General features: G+C 54.2%; 1 protein-coding gene across 3 annotated transcripts in view; it reads left to right on the top strand.

The window, feature by feature from the left end:
• The first annotated feature begins 5,959 nt into the window (after positions 1-5,959).
• Positions 5,960-19,675, top strand: part of HPCAL1 (hippocalcin like 1) — a 109,862-nt gene continuing 96,146 nt past the window's right edge. For 2 of the 3 annotated variants that reach the window (XM_027623960.2, XM_027623964.2), the window contains exon 1: positions 5,960-6,263. The gene's annotated coding sequence lies outside the window, so the exon portion shown is untranslated. Of the gene's footprint in view, positions 6,264-6,439; positions 6,480-19,675 lie in introns of those variants that run through there. The other variant, XM_027623962.2, reaches the window with a different exon arrangement.

A 19,675-nucleotide genomic window follows, 5' to 3' on the forward strand; every position in this document is an offset into this window, starting at 1 on the left:
GGGAGAGGGAGAAGCAGGCTTCCCGCGGAGCAGGGAGCCCGATGTGGGACTCGATTCCAGGAACCTGGGATCATGACCTGAGCCGAAGGCAGACGCTTAACGACTGAGCCACCCAGGCACCCTCATTAAAATTAATTTTGCCTGTGTCTTTTTACACTTAAAAATGTGCCTGCAGATGTGGGTCACATTTTCTTTCTGTTGGAATGTGGACAGTTGGCTAGAAGGTGAAATGAGAGACTTCTACTCCACATTAGCCGCTGAACTGTTTCGGGCAGACACGCACCTACTGTCCTGCTCAGGGCATGTACCAATTTCTCAGGCTCCAGGAGCTCTATTTCCCAGAAGAGAAGCCATCAGGAGCAGAGCTAGAAAGGCAAGCCGCCTTTTCTGGTTCAGACTGGTTGGGAAAAGCGGTCAAAGCCACTGTTTGTGTTTGGCTTTGGGTTTTGTGCTTGAGCAGGAGTGTGACACAGCCAAACAGACTCTTGGATGCTTCCTTCATGGCTCACCAGCATGGAAAGGATGTCGGGCTGGGTGTGCCGCGCCCCGGGCTGGGGGCTTGGCTTGACATACGGGGGCCTGGCAGGTTGCTGCTGTGGTGTGCCCCGCCTACCCTGGGTCATCGTGCAGGACATGGACACAGGCCCCCGTCCATCCAGCCTGTGCAAACCAGCGAGGTACACCTGTCCCAGGGGCCCTAGTCCGGTGCACCGTGAGCACTCCTTATGGAGCTGCGACTTCAAGATCAGCACTAGAAGCCCCCAGCAGGTGCTTCAACAGGGTCCCAGGCCACTTCTCAAATCCTTGGTGCACCTGACCCTCTCCCCCCGCCCTGGTCACCTGTGGGCAGCGCTGTCCTGAGGAAACAAGCTCCCAGAGGTTAGGTGTCTTGTTCGGGTGACACAGCTAGAACATGTCAGAACTGGGACTAGAACCCGGCTCTCCTGAGATTCAACGGGATGCTTTCCTCTATACATTTGTACTGAGTCTGTCAGCCTTTGGTAATGCTGCTGATGATGCTGAAGGTAATGTCCAAATCACTTATCCAGTATCTATCATGCCATAGGCCCTTTACATGCACTGCCCCTTTTAGTCCGAGGGAGACACAAATAGCCACATTTTACATATTAGGAAATCGGAACCCTGGATTAGGGCTCAGCTGGAATTGCTGAAGGGAATGTTCTGGACCCGCTAAAGGAGAAGGAGGGAGGAGGGGGGAGGGAAGGAGGAAGGGAGTTATTCCCAAGATCCCCATGCCCGTGACTGCCGGAGCCAGACCTGCCTCTAGGCCTGCCTGCCCCGGAACCCCACTCACTTTCCCCTGCACCTCAGCAGCGTACCTTGGGTGATGTTGAGAGACAGCCCAGCTCCTGAGCCCTCACCGGCAAGCCAGGCTCCCCTCCACACCCTCACCTTCTTCCTCGGAGAGCAGGGGCAAGTGGGCGATGCACTGCTCAAGGAACAAAACAAGGTCCTGAAAGCCCCTGGTCCTGAGAACTGGGTCCTGGGGCCCAGCCTTGAGTCTTGAGGGGGGCACCTGGGCAGATGGGGTGGGAAACAGATGAGAAGATATATTGGCATGTCTTAGCTTGCACCACCATAACAAAATCCTGAGACCAAGAGGCTTATAGCAGACATTTCTCTCTCACAGCTCCAGAGGCTGGAAGTCCAAGACCAAGGTGTTGGCAGATTCAGAATCTGGTGAGGGCTCCTTTCCCAGCTTGCACATGGCTGCCTTCTCGCTGTGTCCTCACATGGCCTCTGTGGAGAGAGGAAGAGATCTCATTCCCTCTTCCTCTTCTTATAAAGGCACCAGCCCTATTGGATGAGGATCCCACCCTTATGACCCCATTAACCTTAATTGCTTCCTAAAGGCCCTCTCTCCAAATCCAGGCACACTGGGTGTGTTAGGGCTGCAATGTATGCCTTTCGGAGGGACACGATTCAGTCCATAGCAGGGGGTTGCTCTAGGAGAAGGGGCACTCTAGTTTATCTTGATCCCTCGGAGCTTGCAAGGGGGAAGGCGGAAGGGAGATCTATCCGAATGTGCCTCTGAGTCACACTCCCCAGGTGAGCATGGGTCATAGCACCTGCTTCAGGGGCCTTCATGAACACTGGTGGACGTCAGGGAGAGGCAAGGTGGCCTCATCATCCAATTTCCCCACCTCCGATCCATACTGACCCGAGGCAGGATCCAGTGATCCCAGCGAGTCTTGCTATTGGTGTCACCAGCTCTGTTTCCTCTGGTTTGAGCTTCTGGGGTCAGGGAGGGTGTGGGCAGCCAGACGTGCTGCATCCAGCCTAAGGGAGCATGGCCCACTGAATTCCCAGCCGCCACCCTTCTCCCTTCTGTAGTTACAATAGCACAGAGGACCAGAGTCAAAAGAGGACCTGGAGACAAGTGGGCCTTCACTTCCTCAAGCATTCAGGAGCAGGGGTCTGTGAGCTAGAACCAGGTTTATTGGAAAGAAACTCCTTAGTAGGATACACACTCAAATTCATCAAAGAACTACAAATAATTGTTTTCTTTAATAGGACTTTTTCCAAAGCCAGTGTGGGCCCAGCGCAGTGATATTGAATCTGGTTTTTCGACCTGGCTGCCATTGATGCTAATACACGTCCTTGGTCATTTCCTTTCTCCAAGTGTAAGTGTTTTCATCTGTAAGACATGGGGATAATCTCATTGGAAATAGAACTGCTTCAAAAACAGTAAGGTCATAAAACTAAGTCAGATATGATTATTATTATTTTTTAAAAGATTTTATTTTATTTTATTTTTTTTTATTTTGAGACAGAGAGAGAGCACAAGCAGGGGGAGTAGGAGAGGGAGAAGCAGACTCCCCACTGAGCAGGGAGCCCGATGCGGGGACTCGATCCCAGGACCCTGCGATCATGACCTGAGCCGAAGGCAGATGCTTCACCGACTGAGCCACCCAGGCGCCCTAAGTCAGTTATTATTAAGAATAATGAGACTCATTCCTGACTTAAAGTGTTTACAGCCAGGGTATGGAAGACAAATTGTATATACAGCAGGCCACCTGTTATGTTGAATTGTTCCCCCATAAAGATGTTGAAGTCCTAATCTCTGGTACCTGTGAAGATGACCTTATTTGGAAACAGTGTTTTTGCACCTGATCAAGGTCATTAGAATGGGCTCTAATCCAATATGACTGGTGTCCTTACGCAGAGGGGAAATTTGGACACAGAGGCAGACACACACAGACGAAAGATGAAGGAAGACATAGGGAGAACACAGCCATCTATAAGCCAAGAACCACCTGACAGAAATCAGGGGTTGAAACCTGAACAGATTCCCCCTCAGGTCCCTCAAAAGGAACCAAACTTGCTGACACGTTGAGCTTGGACTTCCCAGCCTCCAGAACTCCGAGACAATAAATGTCTTGGTTTGAGCCAGCCTGCCTGTGGTACTTTGTTACGGCGACCCCAGTAAACTAACAACACCGTACCCTGAATTTGCTTTTTGCTTTGCTCTAGGTTATTAAATTCAAAAGTACTTATTGAGTAACTACTACATGCCCTGCGAGAACAAAAGGAAGAGATCAGGCTGTATCTCACCTGAGGGAGACACTCCTCCTTTAGAAGTTCAGGGAAGGGAGAAGTGCCCGAGAGCTGAGATGTCAGAGGGCGAGGTGAAATCGGAACCGAGCCCTGAGGGATAGGTAGGTTCCAGATGGGTGGGAGAGGCCTGCGGAGGCAAAGGCCCCAAGGTCCACTGATAGGTGGGGTCCAGGACTGCCTCAGTCCAGCTCTGTACTCTCCCTGAGCTTCCTTACCCTCCACCAGCCTCACCCTGGGTCTCCCATACTTTCCCCTCCTCCTCATCTTTCAAGGCCCAGGGACACGGCCACCTGCTCTGTGAGCCGTTCCTCTCCCCACGAGCTGATTTTGCAGGGGGTCACAGCTAGCTAGAGCTCAGTCCTCGATGACGGTGATTATCATGCTCTATGTGGATGTCTATCTGTTGTCCTGTGACTGAACTGGGGAGACCTGTGCTCTGAGTCAGTGGCAGAGACATCATGATGTGTTCACCAACAAGACGGTTTTCCCCTGGGCCCAGAGGAAGGCTGTAATTCCTGGACCCCTTGCAGCCAGGTAGCGACACGTGACTAATTCTGGTCCTTAAATATGGACCCATGTGATGTGTGCCTCCTCCAGGCCTGGCTCCCAATGACCCCTTTCCCCCCCTCTTCGCCCCCCCCCCCCCAGCACTATCTCCTCCCTTGTTGCTGGCTGGAAGGCAAGGGGCCAGTGATGTCCTCAGAAACCCTGAAGGAAGAATCTCGAGATGGAAGAGGCTGGAGTTCCTGAGCGCCTGTGAGGAGTCTTCCCAGTGCCCTCCGACCTAGCACCAGACTGCAGCCTGAGTGAGAGGTGGGTCTTATGTGTGACCACAGCAGAACATAACCTATGCCAGTTAACCCAGTATCCGCAGTCACCCAGGCCGACGGGCCTGGGCTTGACACGTGGCTAGGGGCTTCTCACCTGTAACCCCACCCTCTGTGCAGACAGATGACAGGGAAGCTGCTCAGTGACCCTGGCCCCTGGTCTGCTGAGAAGGAAAGATGCTGGCCCTGGATACCAGAGCCACTCCGTGTGACATCACCTCAGCCCCTTACCGCTGATGCTCACAGTCATTATTGCATTTAATCCCCACAGCAGGGCTGCCTAGGAGATTAACTCCCTCCGGGGTTGGTTTCGCCATTCGCTTGCTGAGAGAGGGGTCTGGGCTCTCAGACCACCTGGCCTGCCAGCCCAGCTATTCCCCCCCAAGCCGCCCACCAGCATTCCTCTCAGCAGCCTCCCCGTGTAGTGGGAGTTCACTCCGGTGTTTTTGTGGAGGAGGATTTGCAGGAGGATTTGAGTTTTCCCCTAGAGACGCCAGGAAAGACAGTCTGTCTCAGGCTAACGCTATCACCCAGCTCCACAACCAGGGCTGTTTCTGTGGTTACCTTTCTTTGGGATGTTTGGGGTGGGTGGTGGTGGTAGTGGTGGGTGTGTGTATATATTTGCTTTTTCCAGGGCCCAGATTTTCCAAGAGTTACTGGGGTGAGGGGCTCTGGGAAGCACAGTCCCTTTTTCCTTCGCTCTCAGGCAGGTGCGTTCAGAGGGGGACAGAGGAAGTCCATGGGAAACACAGGGTTGTCTCTCCCTGACTCCCAGGCCGCCTGTCCTGGGAGCGAGATGTCCACCAAGTCCCTTCCTCAGCAGAGACTAAAGACCCACAGCATGTCAGGGAGGGAGGGGCCCGAAGGAGCCCGCCCCTCCTCCCGTCCTCTTATAGGTGGGGAAACCAAGCCCGCGGGAGTCTCAGGACTTGCCCAAATCGCCCAGAACTGGCAAAGGGCAACCAGAACTGGAACTCAGGTGTCCTTCCTCCCGGTCCTCGGCTCCTTCCCAGAGAGAGGCGAGGGAAGGTCTCTGGTATCTGCTCAGGGGACTGGCGGTGAGGGTGCCAGAGGGCCCCGGGAGACGGCCTGGGGCGACTCCGGCCTCTTCCCTTTCTGGGCCACCCGGGCCTCACTTCCTGCAGAGGACCGGGGAGGCGGGGGAGTGGGCGCGGAGCCGGCCCCTCCCGGTGCCGCCTCCCCGCCTCTCCCACACCAGCAGGCCAGAGGCCAAGGGTTAGGGAGGCGGAACCGGTGCGCGGCTTCGCTCCTGCGCCGAAATCCACCCGGGACTGGGAGCGGGTCAGGGCCTAGACTGGGCGGAGAGTGCACTACAGAGCAAGTGAGGGGGCCCGGCTTGGAAGACTCGGAGGCCCGGCACCTAAGGGCCAGCAAGGGGCGTGGCTGGGGACAGGGGCGCGACCCAAGCAGGGTGGGCGGGCGGAGCCAAGTGTGGGGGCGTGGCCGGGCGGGGGCGGGTCCGCAGGAACTTGAGCGCAGCCCCGGCCGCACGCCCCGCCCCCGGCCCCCCGCCTCCCGGGTCCCGCCTTCGAGTCCCTTCCTTCCCGGCGCTGGCAGGCGGGCCGCGGCGACTGCAGGCGGCGGACGGGCGGACCGGCGGATGGGCGGGCGTCTCCAGCTCGCTCCCTCCCTCGCTGCCGGCTTCCTTTTGTTTTTCTGGGAGGCGATGAGCGCAGGGCCGGCGCGGAGGCTGCGGGCGCACGGAGGCCCGCGCTCCTAGCCACCCTTCCCGGCCTCGGCGCGCTAGTCCCAGGCAGCGGCCCGCGCCCGCCCCAGCGCCAGCCGCGCGGAACTTGGGCTGGGGAAGCCGGCGGACCGCGTCCTGCGCCGGAGCAGGTAGGGCAACCGGGGGGCGGCTGTCTGCGGAGAGTGCAGGCGTGTGCACCGGTGTGAGCTGCGACCGGGCTCTCTGCGTGTGTGTGTGCGCGCGCGCGCGCGCGTGTGTGTGTTGGGGGTGCCTGTGTTTGTCTGCGTGGTGGAGTTGTGGGTGACCGCGGACGGTGGTGTGTCCCTGGAATGGCGTGTCCTCGTGGGGATCCGTGTGTACAGTGGGTGTGTAATGTTTTGGGGTTGCGTTTGTGGAATTGTGTGTCCGGGCACAGTTGCTGGTGGGGACGGCTGGCGGGGCGGGTGGCTGGTGTGAGCGGCTGCGCGTGGGGCGCGGGTGGCGGGGTGGGCGTGGGCGGTCCAGCCCTGTGTGCGGAGCCCTCTGTCTCCCGCCGGCCGGCGCAGTGCGGAGCTCCAGGGGCTCCGCGGACAGCTGGGATCCAAAGGAGCTAGCGCGGGCCTCTGGGGCAGCCTGGGCTAGCCCCGCTGGGGGGCAGGTCCGCGAGGCCCACGTGGGTGGCAGGTGCGCTCCCGCCAGGGTAGGGGGCTGGCGCGGCGGCCATCTGCGCCCTCCTTACTAGGCCGAGGGGCGACGGACAGAGCCTTGATCCGGAGTTAGGAGCCCTGGCCTCGCCGTGACCCGCACTGCGACCTGGGCCAGACACGCCACCTTCTCTGGTTGAGGTTTGCTTCTCTATCAAATGGGGACAGTCCTCCCTAGGGGTCTGCCATGACATTTAAAATGAGAACGCACTAGAGATAGCTCTTGGCCCGGTGCTTGGCACATAGTAGGTGCTAAGTTAATTGAATTAGTGTCTCTCATTTTTTAATCCTTTTTTTCCCTTTATCGTGGGTGGGGCTATTACATCCTCTGCCCCCCGCGCGTGTTTTGTGCCTCTCTCACGGCCCTAACTTAACTGCGAAGCACCGAGGTTCGAGAAAGTTTAGGCTGCCGGGTGCGCCGCCTGCTCGCCGCACCTCCCGGGCGGCGCCGCCTCGAGTGTGCAGGAGCGCGCAGCGCCCAGCCATGAAGGTTCCCGCGCCCGAGCTGGGGGTCCCTCTCCTGGCCGACTGCGGCGGCTGCTGGAGTCGGGAGCCTTTTTGTTCAACAAGTGCCTAGTCCCCGGGCTTGCAGCTTGCAGAGTCTGACAGCCAGGGCGTGAAAGTGGCGCTCCCCGCAGAGACGGACCTCGGGCTCCCAGGGCATCCCGGCCGGGCCTGGTCAAGCTGAAGGCCATCTCCTTTACTCCCGACAGCACCGAGTCCCCCTAGAGGAGGGTGTTTGCCAGGACCGCAAGTGCTGCCTTGGGCCTCGGCGTTGGACACCCTCCGACCCCTCCCCCCACACATCCAACCGCGTCTCTCTTGGATCAGCCTTAAGCAGGAGCCCGAGGGCGTGTGGGATCCTTCCTCCTAGTCCTACCCCTTAATTTTTAAAATATTTAGTTTGAAGCCTACTACTACGTAACACTGAACTGCAGTGAACGTGCACACCCTCTAACCACGGTTCACTCTCAGGGAGAGTCCTGCCAACCGCAGCATAGCGCTTGCTAGACCCGGCAGGGCCAGCTGGCCCCGGCCGCCCTGCTGCCTTCTGCCAGAGCTGGTGATTCCTTCCCTCCATCGCTGTGGTTTCTTTCTTCCTCTCAGGACCCTTCCCAGTCAGAAAAACAAATAACCTTTCAGGAAGGCAGCAGCCAACCTCATGGTGCATGACGCTCTCAAAATGGAGTGTCAGCATGGAATGGGCACGGGGCCCATTTTGGGGATCATCAGCTGGGCTGTGCGTAGGTATGGGATGTGTTTCCCGGGATCACCTGGTCCCGGTGGGTGTGCTCAGGGAAGCTGGAATCCTTTGCAGGCTTTTATGAAACGGGAGCAGAAGGCTCTTGCTTGGTCTGTCTTCTGACAGCCCCGAGTGCTGAGGTCTCAGTGGTGATGGCAGGCCAGGGGACTTGGATAAGCTAAGTTTTCATCCGATTTGGTGTCAGGGGCACACTTAGAATGAAACCTGCTTTTTCTGTTGCATAAGATGATTTTATATCCTGGAGGAGAAAAGGGATTTTCATCTGAATCCTACTCTCTTTCCCATAATCAGATTGAATAATACTGAAGGAAAAAAAAAATCAGGCTGGCTTTCTCAGCTCAGAAGACAGACCAAAAGCTGGGCTGTTTGTTGTTGGGGTGGCTGTTTTGTATTTTCCTGCTTAAAACCAGCCCTTTGTCTCAAGCAAACCAGTGTTTTGGCCCTAGATCTATTTCTGTTTCACTTTTGAGAGCGCCTGTAATTACTGAGCTCTTGAGGCTTTATTGGATAATGTGCTGGAGGGAAGGCCCAGGGGCTCTGCCTCTCACTTGCCGTGGGATGTGGTGCATTTTTAGCCTTGCCTTCTCCCTTTGGGTTCCACTTGGGTGCTTTTTGTAAGGTGAAAAATAGATGTCAACGTGCGATAATAATTCGGGACACCCGGCATTGGGAATCAGATGCCTGGAAGCGCAGACTTATGGAGAAACAGTAGGTCAAACCGCCAGAAGAACAGATTTGCCCAAACCCTAGCCGGTGATCCATTCGTTTCCAATAAGCCCTCTAGAGGGAAACTCTAAGAGATATAAAGGAGCTTGGACTAATTCCTTCAGAATTTTATCTTAATGCCCCTTTTGGGCCACTGGGCTGTGCAGAATTAGAAATACAAGCTGTTGAGTGACAAGGAGTGGACTCGCCCTCGCGCACAGTCCCCATCCGGGGCCTCCTGCTTACAGAGCTCTCTCTCTACCTGGGGCTGCTCTGGAGTTTCATCTGGTAAAGCAGTAGTGCTTTCCAGGGGCCTCAGACCCACTGCCTTTGGGGCTCCATGTGCACAGTTCCAAGGGTTGCCTTTTCCCATAAAAATACCCTATTAAACGTTCGTGTATTAGGCAGTTTGTCTCCCCCTTATGCCTATTGTCCTTTCCCCCAACTTATCCTGGGACCTTGTATAGCCAGCCACTCATAAGTGGTAAAGTGCCCAGGTCACTTAGGGACCGGTGTTAATCCTGGAGACTACTAAGGAGCCCCAGAGTTATTTGGCACCACAGAGTAAGCTATTTTGCAGCTGAAATTTTATCTAGATCAGGATCAGGTTTGTGTTAGAATTTAGCATGCCAGCAAGCCCTAAACCAAGCTTGTTTGTTATGGGATAATGCTTCCAATTTGTGAGTCGCCAGCCCGGGCTTGATGGGGGATTATGTGTATTTTGCTAGTTTGTCAGCCCCGGATGTCATTGTGTTTGTGGAAGAAGGGCAGTTATAAACCTTAATCGCGCTCCCTCTACTGTGGGATTCACCATTCTCCCACGGTCTCATTGGGTTTCTTTGGTGTGTTCATGCCCCCACGTAAGGCTGTGCATCTCCTGTGGCTCTTGCCCTCTTCCCTTTGGGTTGAGTTTCTAATGAGGGAATGATAGGTGATAGCAAATGATATGGAGATAGCAAAGCAGGCTTAGGTAGGGGCTGTCTCGGTGACTCTTGCACCATGGGGAAAAATATTTCTTTCAAATCACTTTCCACCAAAAAAAAAAAAAAAAAAAAATGGTTGGAATCTAGTGGCATGGGTTTTCATGTAACTTCCGGTAATCAATACGGTTTGACAGGTGAACATTTCTTAGGCACTGATGAGCAAGGTGCAAGTCTAAAGAATTTTTTTTTTTTTTATCATCAGGAAAGCACAGTAAATCCTTTAACAGAGCCCTGCCTTGGCCATGTCCTTTCAAGTATAATTGAATTGCAGAGGCAAAGCTTCGTATCTCTGCATTTATGAGGCATGACTAACTAAAGACACTTTCGGAGAGATCCCAGGCTCCTCCTGTTGTTGCAGCCTTCCCCTGCTGGCTGCAGGTGTGCAAAGATGTCTTCTCGGGGCTCTTTTCATTTACCTTTTTTTTTTTTTTAAAGATTTTATTTATTTATTTGAGAGAGTGAGAGTGTGCATGAGGGGGGGTGAAGAGCAGAGGGAGAGGGAGAAGCAGACTCCCTGCTGAGCAGGGAGCCCGATGCGGGGCTCCATCCCAGGACCCCGAGATCACGACCTGAGCTGAAGGCAGCTGCTTAACCGACTGAGCCACCCAGGCGCCCCTTCATTTACCTTTATAAGCCAACCGCGCCCCCGCACCTGCTAATCCAGCAGCTGTGTTTTCCGGATATCTGTTGCTTTTCAGCTCTTGAGGGGTGTGGCTCAGGTTGGCAGCAAGCCAGGAGACGGGTCGGGGTGCTGGCGTCAGTCCCACCTGCCTCACTCGACGAGAAGTTTCTGAGGAGCGAGTGATGGGTCTGTGACTCTTGGCTAAGAAACACTCAGGATAGTTCAATTTGTACTCCGTGGATAAAGCTGCCATGATTCTGCAGACAGGAAGGAGGCTTCAGGGGTGTGCATGGTTCTCGTGCAAGTCTCCCTCGATTGCCTCAGTACCCTGTTGCCCCAGCTGAAATCTTCCCTGTGCCTCTTTCGGCCAGGGAGGTCCCTTAGTCAGGCACATTCTAAGTGCTCTCCTTTCACCTGGGCTCACGTCTGTGCATTGGCAGGTGAGCAAACCTGAGCTCTCCCCATGCTCAGACCCAACGTGCGGGCTCCACCTGCTCCACATCAAAGCAGAGCCCAGAACGTCCTTCCACCCCCAAGCGGGTCCGTCTACCTGTTGTAGTGAATGCCTCTTGCCTACTCGTTCATTCCAGCTAGAAACCTCAGGAGTGTTTCTGGGCTCTTTCCCTTTCTTCGTCTGTCTGGAAATCCTGAATCGGTCAGTCCTCTGTTGCCCTAGCCCCTCCTCTCCGACGACCCCGAGGCTCCTGTTCCCACAGAGCAGAGCTTTCTCATCCCTTACCCTGGAGCCCCCCTTCCACTTGAGTCATTGCTGTCGTCAGGTTACTGTGGAAAACAGATTTTGTCCTCTCACTCTGCACTCTGGCCCCCCCCCAGCCACCCCCGACCCCAGGTTCATGTTCTTGCTCAGTAAGTGTTCTTCGGAGCACCTGCTGGGCGCTTTGCTCCAAGCAGGGCTCTGAAAGCCCGACACAGGCGTCCTCCCTGCCCAAGCCCAGCTTGGGCTAGGGGTTGGGGAGACCCTCAGAGGAGCCCTCAGAGCTTGACAAGTGCTCCAGGGAAGCTCCTCCCCTGGGCTAGGGTGTGGGGGGGCGGCTCTGGGAACTAACCTTCTCAGCTGTGCTGGGAGGGGTGCAGGTGTCGGGGGGAGGCGGGACTGGGAGGGTGAGGGTAGCCAGACTGTCCCAACACCTGCCTTTCTTCTCTCCCACCCAGACTTCTTTATCTGCTAAACTCCTCCTCATCCTTGGAAAAGAAATCTTTTTAACTAACAGCTTTATTGAGATATAATTTATATACCGTGGAGTGTACCCATTTCAAATGCACAATCCAGTACTTTTCGGTAAATTTACAGAATTGTGCAGCTGTCACCACAATCCAGTTTTAGAACCTTTGCATCACCCCAGAAAGCGCCCTCCGGCCCGTTTATTGTCGCTCTTTGTCCCCGCCCCCACCCCCAGGCAGCCACCAATGGGCTTTCTGTCTCTAGATTTGCCTTTTCTTCCTGCCTCTCATTTACAGATTTGGCTCCAGGGCCTCCTCCTTGAGGCTTTCCTGGAGTTTTCCAGTGAGAATTGATTGCTCCCTCAGGCTAATCAAAGAGACTGGGTGCTTGCCTGCCGGAGGGCTGGCCAGCTCTTTGACGCAGTGACTGCACCCTTCTGGCCCCCATCCCTCCCCTAGTGCGGCGTGGGCGCCTAGGGTACATACAGGGCCTGTTGACTGCACTCAGTGAAGTTGCTTCCCCCCATTTCTCTTGTCAGCTCCTGAGTATCCAGCAGGGGGTTCGAATTTAAAGTACAGGGTAAGGCAAAAGGGGTCAAACTAATTTTTTAAACAAAAAAATCCAGGATGCCCAGAGCACACCCAACTCACCCAAGCCGTGGGCAAGAAGTAGAAGAACTAAGAAATTAAGCCAGGTCTCGTTCTCTCCTCCCCGTTTGGTAGTCAGGATCTGCCTTCTGGGGCTTTTCCCAGAGTAATGTTCAGTTTTTCTTGTATGGCCTCCGAGCCATGGAAATTCCTTGTAGGGCATGAGCGGTATATGGCGTGTCTTCGTTTGCCCCAGGACTTGGCTCACAGTTGACCATGTAGGAGTGACGCAAGTGTGCGTGGGAGCAGAGAGGTCTCCTGGGAGGTAGACAGACAGAGGCCCTGGGAGGGGAGTGCACTTGCCTGGCTTGTGCATTTCAGAACTTCCCTTCTTGGGTTATTTTTGTTCTTTAAGGAAAAGCAGAGGAGGAGACCCCATTTTACAGATTGCAAATTGAGTCACAGAAATTGTATATGCAGCGTGGGCAGGTAGATCTGGGTCTGACCACCAGGTCACAAATGGTCTCTCTCCACTGTCTGTTAACTAACAAAATTAAAAAAAAAAAAAAACCAAAAACCAAAAAAAGAAACATTCCTATAGAGGTAAAAAACAAAACCAAACAGAAAACACAAATGGTCTCTGTCTCCCACCGAGGTGGAGAACTCTCTTGGTAGACAGCAAGAATGTCTTGTTTCTTTCGGAAGATCACAGATGTTGGGGTCCAGCAGACCTGGGTTGGAGTCAGGCTCTGCTCTGTCATTTATTAGCTGGCTAACACTTTCTGAGCCCGAGTTTGCTTACGTTTATGAAGGGGTTCCGGGGCCATGTTGGACTATCACATGGAACGTGGACCTAGAGCCGTGGAGTCTTGGGCTGGTCACATGTCTGTGCTAAGTGGTGGCCATTGTTGCTGTTTAAACGTTCTTGGGTGGCGTGCCTCCTCTGCCACTAAGGATTTCTTTTCATATTCGGGTTTATTAGGCATCTTTTGAGCCAGCCTGTAGTAGCGAAGCATTTGATGTGAGAGCCTATGAATGTGTGTGAAGGCTCCTAGAAGGGAGCTGGTGGGGGCCATGACTTGAAGGTTAGGGAGCTGCCATTTTGGATTGCCCAGCTCATGTCTTCTCAGAAGCCTCTGTGAGGGTCGCTGACACAGCCGTGGTGACCCCGAACTTGGGGGGCTGCACAAAGAGATCTAGGTTAGGTCACTCCTCAGATCTAGGTAGGTTATTTCTCAGACTCAGTGAGGCTCCAACCTCTTGATCCCGTCTCCTAGGGGGCTTGGAAGCCTTTATTGCGTTGGCTTGCGAGCGTGCTAGTGTGCCAGTGGGCCCAGGGACTCTGGGGAACACCGGCAGGATTACGATTCTCTGCGGCAGTGTGTAGGGATCATAGCACTGTTTTCCCCCTCCAGCAGCAAAGTGCTCAAGTCTCTGCTTCCTTCCTGTGCATTTAACAGACATTTCCAGAAAGCAGAATTGGCGACAGCTCCCACCCTTCGCTGTCGCTCCCATCCTTTCTCTTTGCTGTGCTACAATCCATTTTTGGAGGGAAGTGAGAACCTCTCCAAATCAATCACCTGGGTTTAAAAACAAAGCATTTCCAACATCGTACAATTTTCTGTATTTACATGGTGGGGCTGTAGAGTCACTCCTGCCAGAATGAGCGTGGGATGTCTAGAAGAGCCTATGCCCCAACCGTGGGCCCAAGGCAGGGCGTGGGTGGGCAGGACTGGTGGCGTGCTCTCTCTCTCTCTCAGCCCTCTCCAAAGCGTGGGGCGGCAGTGGCAGGAATAAGGCTTTATTAAAAATCCTCAGTCATGCAGTGCCAATCTCATGCTTGGTGACGCAGCCTGGACAGTCTGGCTCAGCGTCCAAGGGTGGGAGACATAATGTGGTGGTTGCTTTGCCTTCTTTTTTTAAAAATATTTTATTTATTTATTTGAGAGAGAGAGAACGAGAGACAGAGAGCATGAGAGGGGGGAGGGTCAGAGGGAGAAGCAGACTCCCCGCTGAGCAGGGAGCCCGATGTGGGACTCGATCCCGGGACTCCAGGATCATGACCTGAGCCGAAGGCGGCCGCTTAACCAACTGAGCCACCCAGGCGCCCTGCTTTGCCTTCTTTGGGTGTCTTTCGTTTCAGTAAGTGAAGGTAGGAAGAGGCCTCGGACAGATGTTGAGGCTTGGCTTTCTTTCATGCTGGACCTTTGGCACTTAATGATCCATTCTTATTCTCTGGGGAGTGTTTGTCCCTCTTCTTTCTGTCTGGAGATGGGATAAAGAATTGCTGCTTTTGTTAGCATATGTTCTTGGTGATATGCTATTATCTGCCCCCAAAACAAAATGGCCGGGCTGATTGTTTTCAGAGCTAGCTACAAGGCGAAAGCTTATGCATTTGGGAATGATTTTCGCTATCACTGGAGGAGTAGGGGGGAGGGGGAGTTATAGCACAGGTGAGGAGCTCCAGGTCTTCTGGGCCGGGGCACCCCAAGCAGTGTGAAGATCTCACTGCGGCCCGTTGCTCCTTTCCCCTGTGCTTTGTCCTGGGCCCCATGCTGGCTTCCCACATTATCATTCTGACCATCACTGTCCCCGTCATCACCACCATCACCATCCTCCTCCTCACCATCATCACCATCCTCCTCCTCCTCACCACCATCACCATCCTCCTCCTCACCACCATCACCATCCTCCTCCTCACCATCATCACCACCATCACCATCCTCCTCCTCCTCACCATCATCTCCATCCTCCTCCTCACCATCACCACCATCCTCCTCCTCCTCACCATCATCTCCATCCTCCTCCTCACCATCACCACCATCCTCCTCCTCCTCACCATCATCTCCATCCTCCTCCTCACCATCACCACCATCCTCCTCCTCCTCACCATCATCTCCATCCTCCTCCTCACCATCATCACCATCCTCCTCCTCACCATCATCACCACCATCACCATCCTCCTCCTCACCATCACCACCATCCTCCTCCTCCTCACCATCATCACCATCCTCCTCCTCACCATCATCACCACCATCACCATCCTCCTCCTCACCATCACCACCATCCTCCTCCTCCTCACCATCATCACCATCCTCCTCCTCACCATCATCACCACCATCACCATCCTCCTCCTCCTCACCATCACCACCATCCTCCTCCTCCTCACCATCATCGCCATCCTCCTCCTCCTCACCATCATCACCATCCTCCTCCTCACCATCATCACCACCATCACCATCCTCCTCCTCCTCACCATCACCACCATCCTCCTCCTCCTCACCATCATCGCCATCCTCCTCCTCCTCACCATCATCACCATCCTCCTCCTCACCATCATCACCATCACCACATCCTCCTCCTCCTCACCATCATCGCCATCCTCCTCCTCCTCACCATCACCACCATCCTCCTCCTCCTCACCATCATCGCCATCCTCCTCCTCCTCACCATCATCTCCATCCTCCTCCTCACCATCACCACCATCCTCCTCCTCCTCACCATCATCTCCATCCTCCTCCTCACCATCACCACCATCCTCCTCCTCCTCACCATCATCACCATCCTCCTCCTCCTCACCACCATCACCATCCTCCTCCTCACCATCATCACCACCATCACCATCCTCCTCCTCCTCACCATCATCTCCATCCTCCTCCTCCTCACCATCATCACCATCCTCCTCCTCACCATCATCACCACCATCACCATCCTCCTCCTCCTCACCATCATTGCCATCCTCCTCCTCCTCACCATCATCGCCATCCTCCTCCTCCTCACCATCATCTCCATCCTCCTCCTCACCATCACCACCATCCTCCTCCTCCTCACCATCATCTCCATCCTCCTCCTCACCATCATCACCACCATCACCATCCTCCTCCTCCTCACCATCATCGCCATCCTCCTCCTCCTCACCATCATCACCACCATCACCATCCTCCTCCTCCTCACCATCATCGCCATCCTCCTCCTCCTCACCATCATCGCCATCCTCCTCCTCCTCACCATCATCTCCATCCTCCTCCTCACCATCACCACCATCCTCCTCCTCCTCACCATCATCTCCATCCTCCTCCTCACCATCATCACCACCATCACCATCCTCCTCCTCCTCACCATCATCTCCATCCTCCTCCTCCTCACCATCATCACCATCCTCCTCCTCACCATCATCACCACCATCACCATTCTCCTCCTCCTCACCATCATCGCCATCCTCCTCCTCCTCACCATCATCACCATCCTCCTCCTCACCATCATCACCACCATCACCATCCTCCTCCTCCTCACCATCACCACCATCCTCCTCCTCCTCACCATCATCGCCATCCTCCTCCTCCTCACCATCATCACCATCCTCCTCCTCACCATCATCACCACCATCACCATCCTCCTCCTCCTCACCATCACCACCATCCTCCTCCTCCTCACCATCATCGCCATCCTCCTCCTCCTCACCATCATCACCATCCTCCTCCTCACCATCATCACCATCACCACCATCCTCCTCCTCCTCACCATCATTGCCATCCTCCTCCTCCTCACCATCATCTCCATCCTCCTCCTCACCATCACCACCATCCTCCTCCTCCTCACCATCATCGCCATCCTCCTCCTCCTCACCATCATCTCCATCCTCCTCCTCACCATCACCACCATTCTCCTCCTCCTCACCATCATCACCATCCTCCTCCTCACCATCACCACCATCCTCCTCCTCCTCACCATCATCTCCATCCTCCTCCTCCTCACCACCATCGCCATCCTCCTCCTCCTCACCATCACCACCATCCTCCTCCTCCTCACCATCATCGCCATCCTCCTCCTCCTCACCATCATCTCCATCCTCCTCCTCACCATCACCACCATCCTCCTCCTCCTCACCATCATCACCATCCTCCTCCTCCTCACCACCATCACCATCCTCCTCCTCACCATCATCACCACCATCACCATCCTCCTCCTCCTCACCATCATCTCCATCCTCCTCCTCACCATCATCACCACCATCACCATCCTCCTCCTCCTCACCATCATCGCCATCCTCCTCCTCCTCACCATCATCGCCATCCTCCTCCTCCTTACCATCATCTCCATCCTCCTCCTCACCATCACCACCATCCTCCTCCTCCTCACCATCATCGCCATCCTCCTCACCATCATCTCCATCCTCCTCCTCACCATCATCACCATCCTCCTCCTCACCATCATCACCACCATCACCATCCTCCTCCTCCTCACCATCACCACCATCCTCCTCCTCCTCACCATCATCTCCATCCTCCTCCTCCTCACCACCATCGCCATCCTCCTCCTCCTCACCATCACCACCATCCTCCTCCTCCTCACCATCACCACCATCCTCCTCCTCCTCACCATCATCACCATCCTCCTCCTCACCATCACCACCATCCTCCTCCTCCTCACCATCATCGCCATCCTCCTCCTCCTCACCATCATCTCCATCCTCCTCCTCACCATCACCACCATCCTCCTCCTCCTCACCATCATCTCCATCCTCCTCCTCACCATCATCACCATCCTCCTCCTCACCATCATCACCACCATCACCATCCTCCTCCTCCTCACCATCATCGCCATCCTCCTCCTCATCACCGTCATTACCATCATTATGATCACTGTCCCCACCGTCGTCACTGCCATCACCATCATCATCATCCTTATCATAATCACCACCATCACCACCATCACCATCATCATCATCGTCACTGTAATCATCATCACCTTTACCACCGTCATCAGTGCCACCATCTGGTCTCACATTGCTTCCCAACTTTTGGGTCACTGCTTCACATGGTGCATTTCTGTTGAGTTAGCTGTTCTTTCCTGGCAGGTTGTGGGGGGACACCTACTGTTAGGAGGGTAATGGGGGGAGTTAGTACAAAATGATGGTAGGCATAGAGAACCCAAATGGGTGGGTGATGGAATGTTACTCTAAAAGGGGCCTCATGAGACTCACTGATCTGGAATATTCTTGGAAAATCCCACCTGTGATGGTTAATTTTATGTGTCAATTTGACTTGCCTAAGGGATGCCCAGATAACTAGTAAAACTTTATTTCCAGGTGTGTCTATGAGGGTGTTTCTGGAAGAGATTAGCATTTGAATTGGCAGACTGAGTAAAGAAGACCCCCTTCACCAATGTGTGCAGACATCATTCAGTCCACTGAGGGCCTGAATAGAACAAAAAGGTGGTGGAAGGTGGGAATTTACTTTGTCTGCTTGAGCTGGGACGTCTGTCTTCCCTTGTCCTTGGACATCAGTGCTCCTGGTTCTCAGGCCTTTGGACTCGGACTGGGACTTACACCATCCACTCCCTTGATTTTCGGGCTTTTGGACTTGGACTGAATAACACCAGCTTTCCTGGGTTTCTGGCTTGCAGATGGCAGGTGTGGGACTCCTCAGCCTCCAAAGTTGCATGAGCCAATTCCGATAAGTCTCCACATATATATATCTCCTACTGGTTCGGTTTTTCTGGAGAACCTTAACTGATAAACCACCTGTTTTGCAGGCCCAGGAGAGAGCCAGTGGTACCTATTCTGTTGAGTTCCCCATGGTCCTTCCAGGGATGACGGCTTTGGCCCCCTGTTGTATTCTCCTGGCCCTTTGCTGCCACTCTTCATTAGTGCTGACAGGAGCCTGACCTTGCTGGTTGGGCACTGTGCTTGTCTGCCTCTCCCAGGGCAGTGGGCCTATTGCACGTAGGACCTTGTACATTTCTCCTCCATGGCCCCCCATTCCTGGCACAGAACCTGGAACACAATGGGTGCCCAGATGTGTGGCTAAACCACCACTCCCTTCCCTGGGCTGTAGGATGGTGGGGGAATTGAAGTGTTTAACCTTAACACCTTTGCCAAAGGGGCTTGCTTTGCAGGCTGAATGTATGATTGGCAGGTCAGCACTGTTTTCCGTGCTCATCACTGATTGGCAAGTGTTCTACCCATTCGCTAAAATTGTGGCATGGTGCTAAAGAAGCCATCAGCGCTTTCTCGGCTGGCGGAATTATCCCCAGCTGATTATCAGTCTGGCTTTAACTTGGCATGAGTGCTTTTTCCTCTCCAGATCTCAGTTTCCTTGTTTGTCATATGGAGCTCAGGACTAGGTAGCCTCTACATTCTCTGTCAGTTCTACAGTTCAGGAGAAATGTTTAAAAATGTAAACCTGAGTGGTACCTGGCTGGCTCAGTCTGTGGAGCGTGCGACTCTTGATCTCGGGGCTGTGAGTTTGAGCCCCATGTTGGGTGTAGAGATTACTTAAAACTAAAATCTTTTTCCTTTAAAGATTTTATTTATTCATTTGAGAGAGAGAGAGAGAGAGCATGAGCAGGGGGAAGAGGGAGAGGGAGAGGGAGAATCAGACTCCCCGCTGAGCAGGGAGCCCAATGTGGGGCTCGATCCCAGGACCTGAAGATCATGACCTGAGCCAAAGGCAGACGCTTAACCATCTGAGCCACCTAGGTGCCCCTTAAAAATAAAATCTTAAAAAAAAAATGTAGGGGCACCTGGATGGCT

Source organism: Zalophus californianus, chromosome 8 (genome assembly GCF_009762305.2).
Source record: "Zalophus californianus isolate mZalCal1 chromosome 8, mZalCal1.pri.v2, whole genome shotgun sequence".
NCBI classification, from domain to species: Eukaryota; Metazoa; Chordata; class Mammalia; order Carnivora; family Otariidae; genus Zalophus; species Zalophus californianus.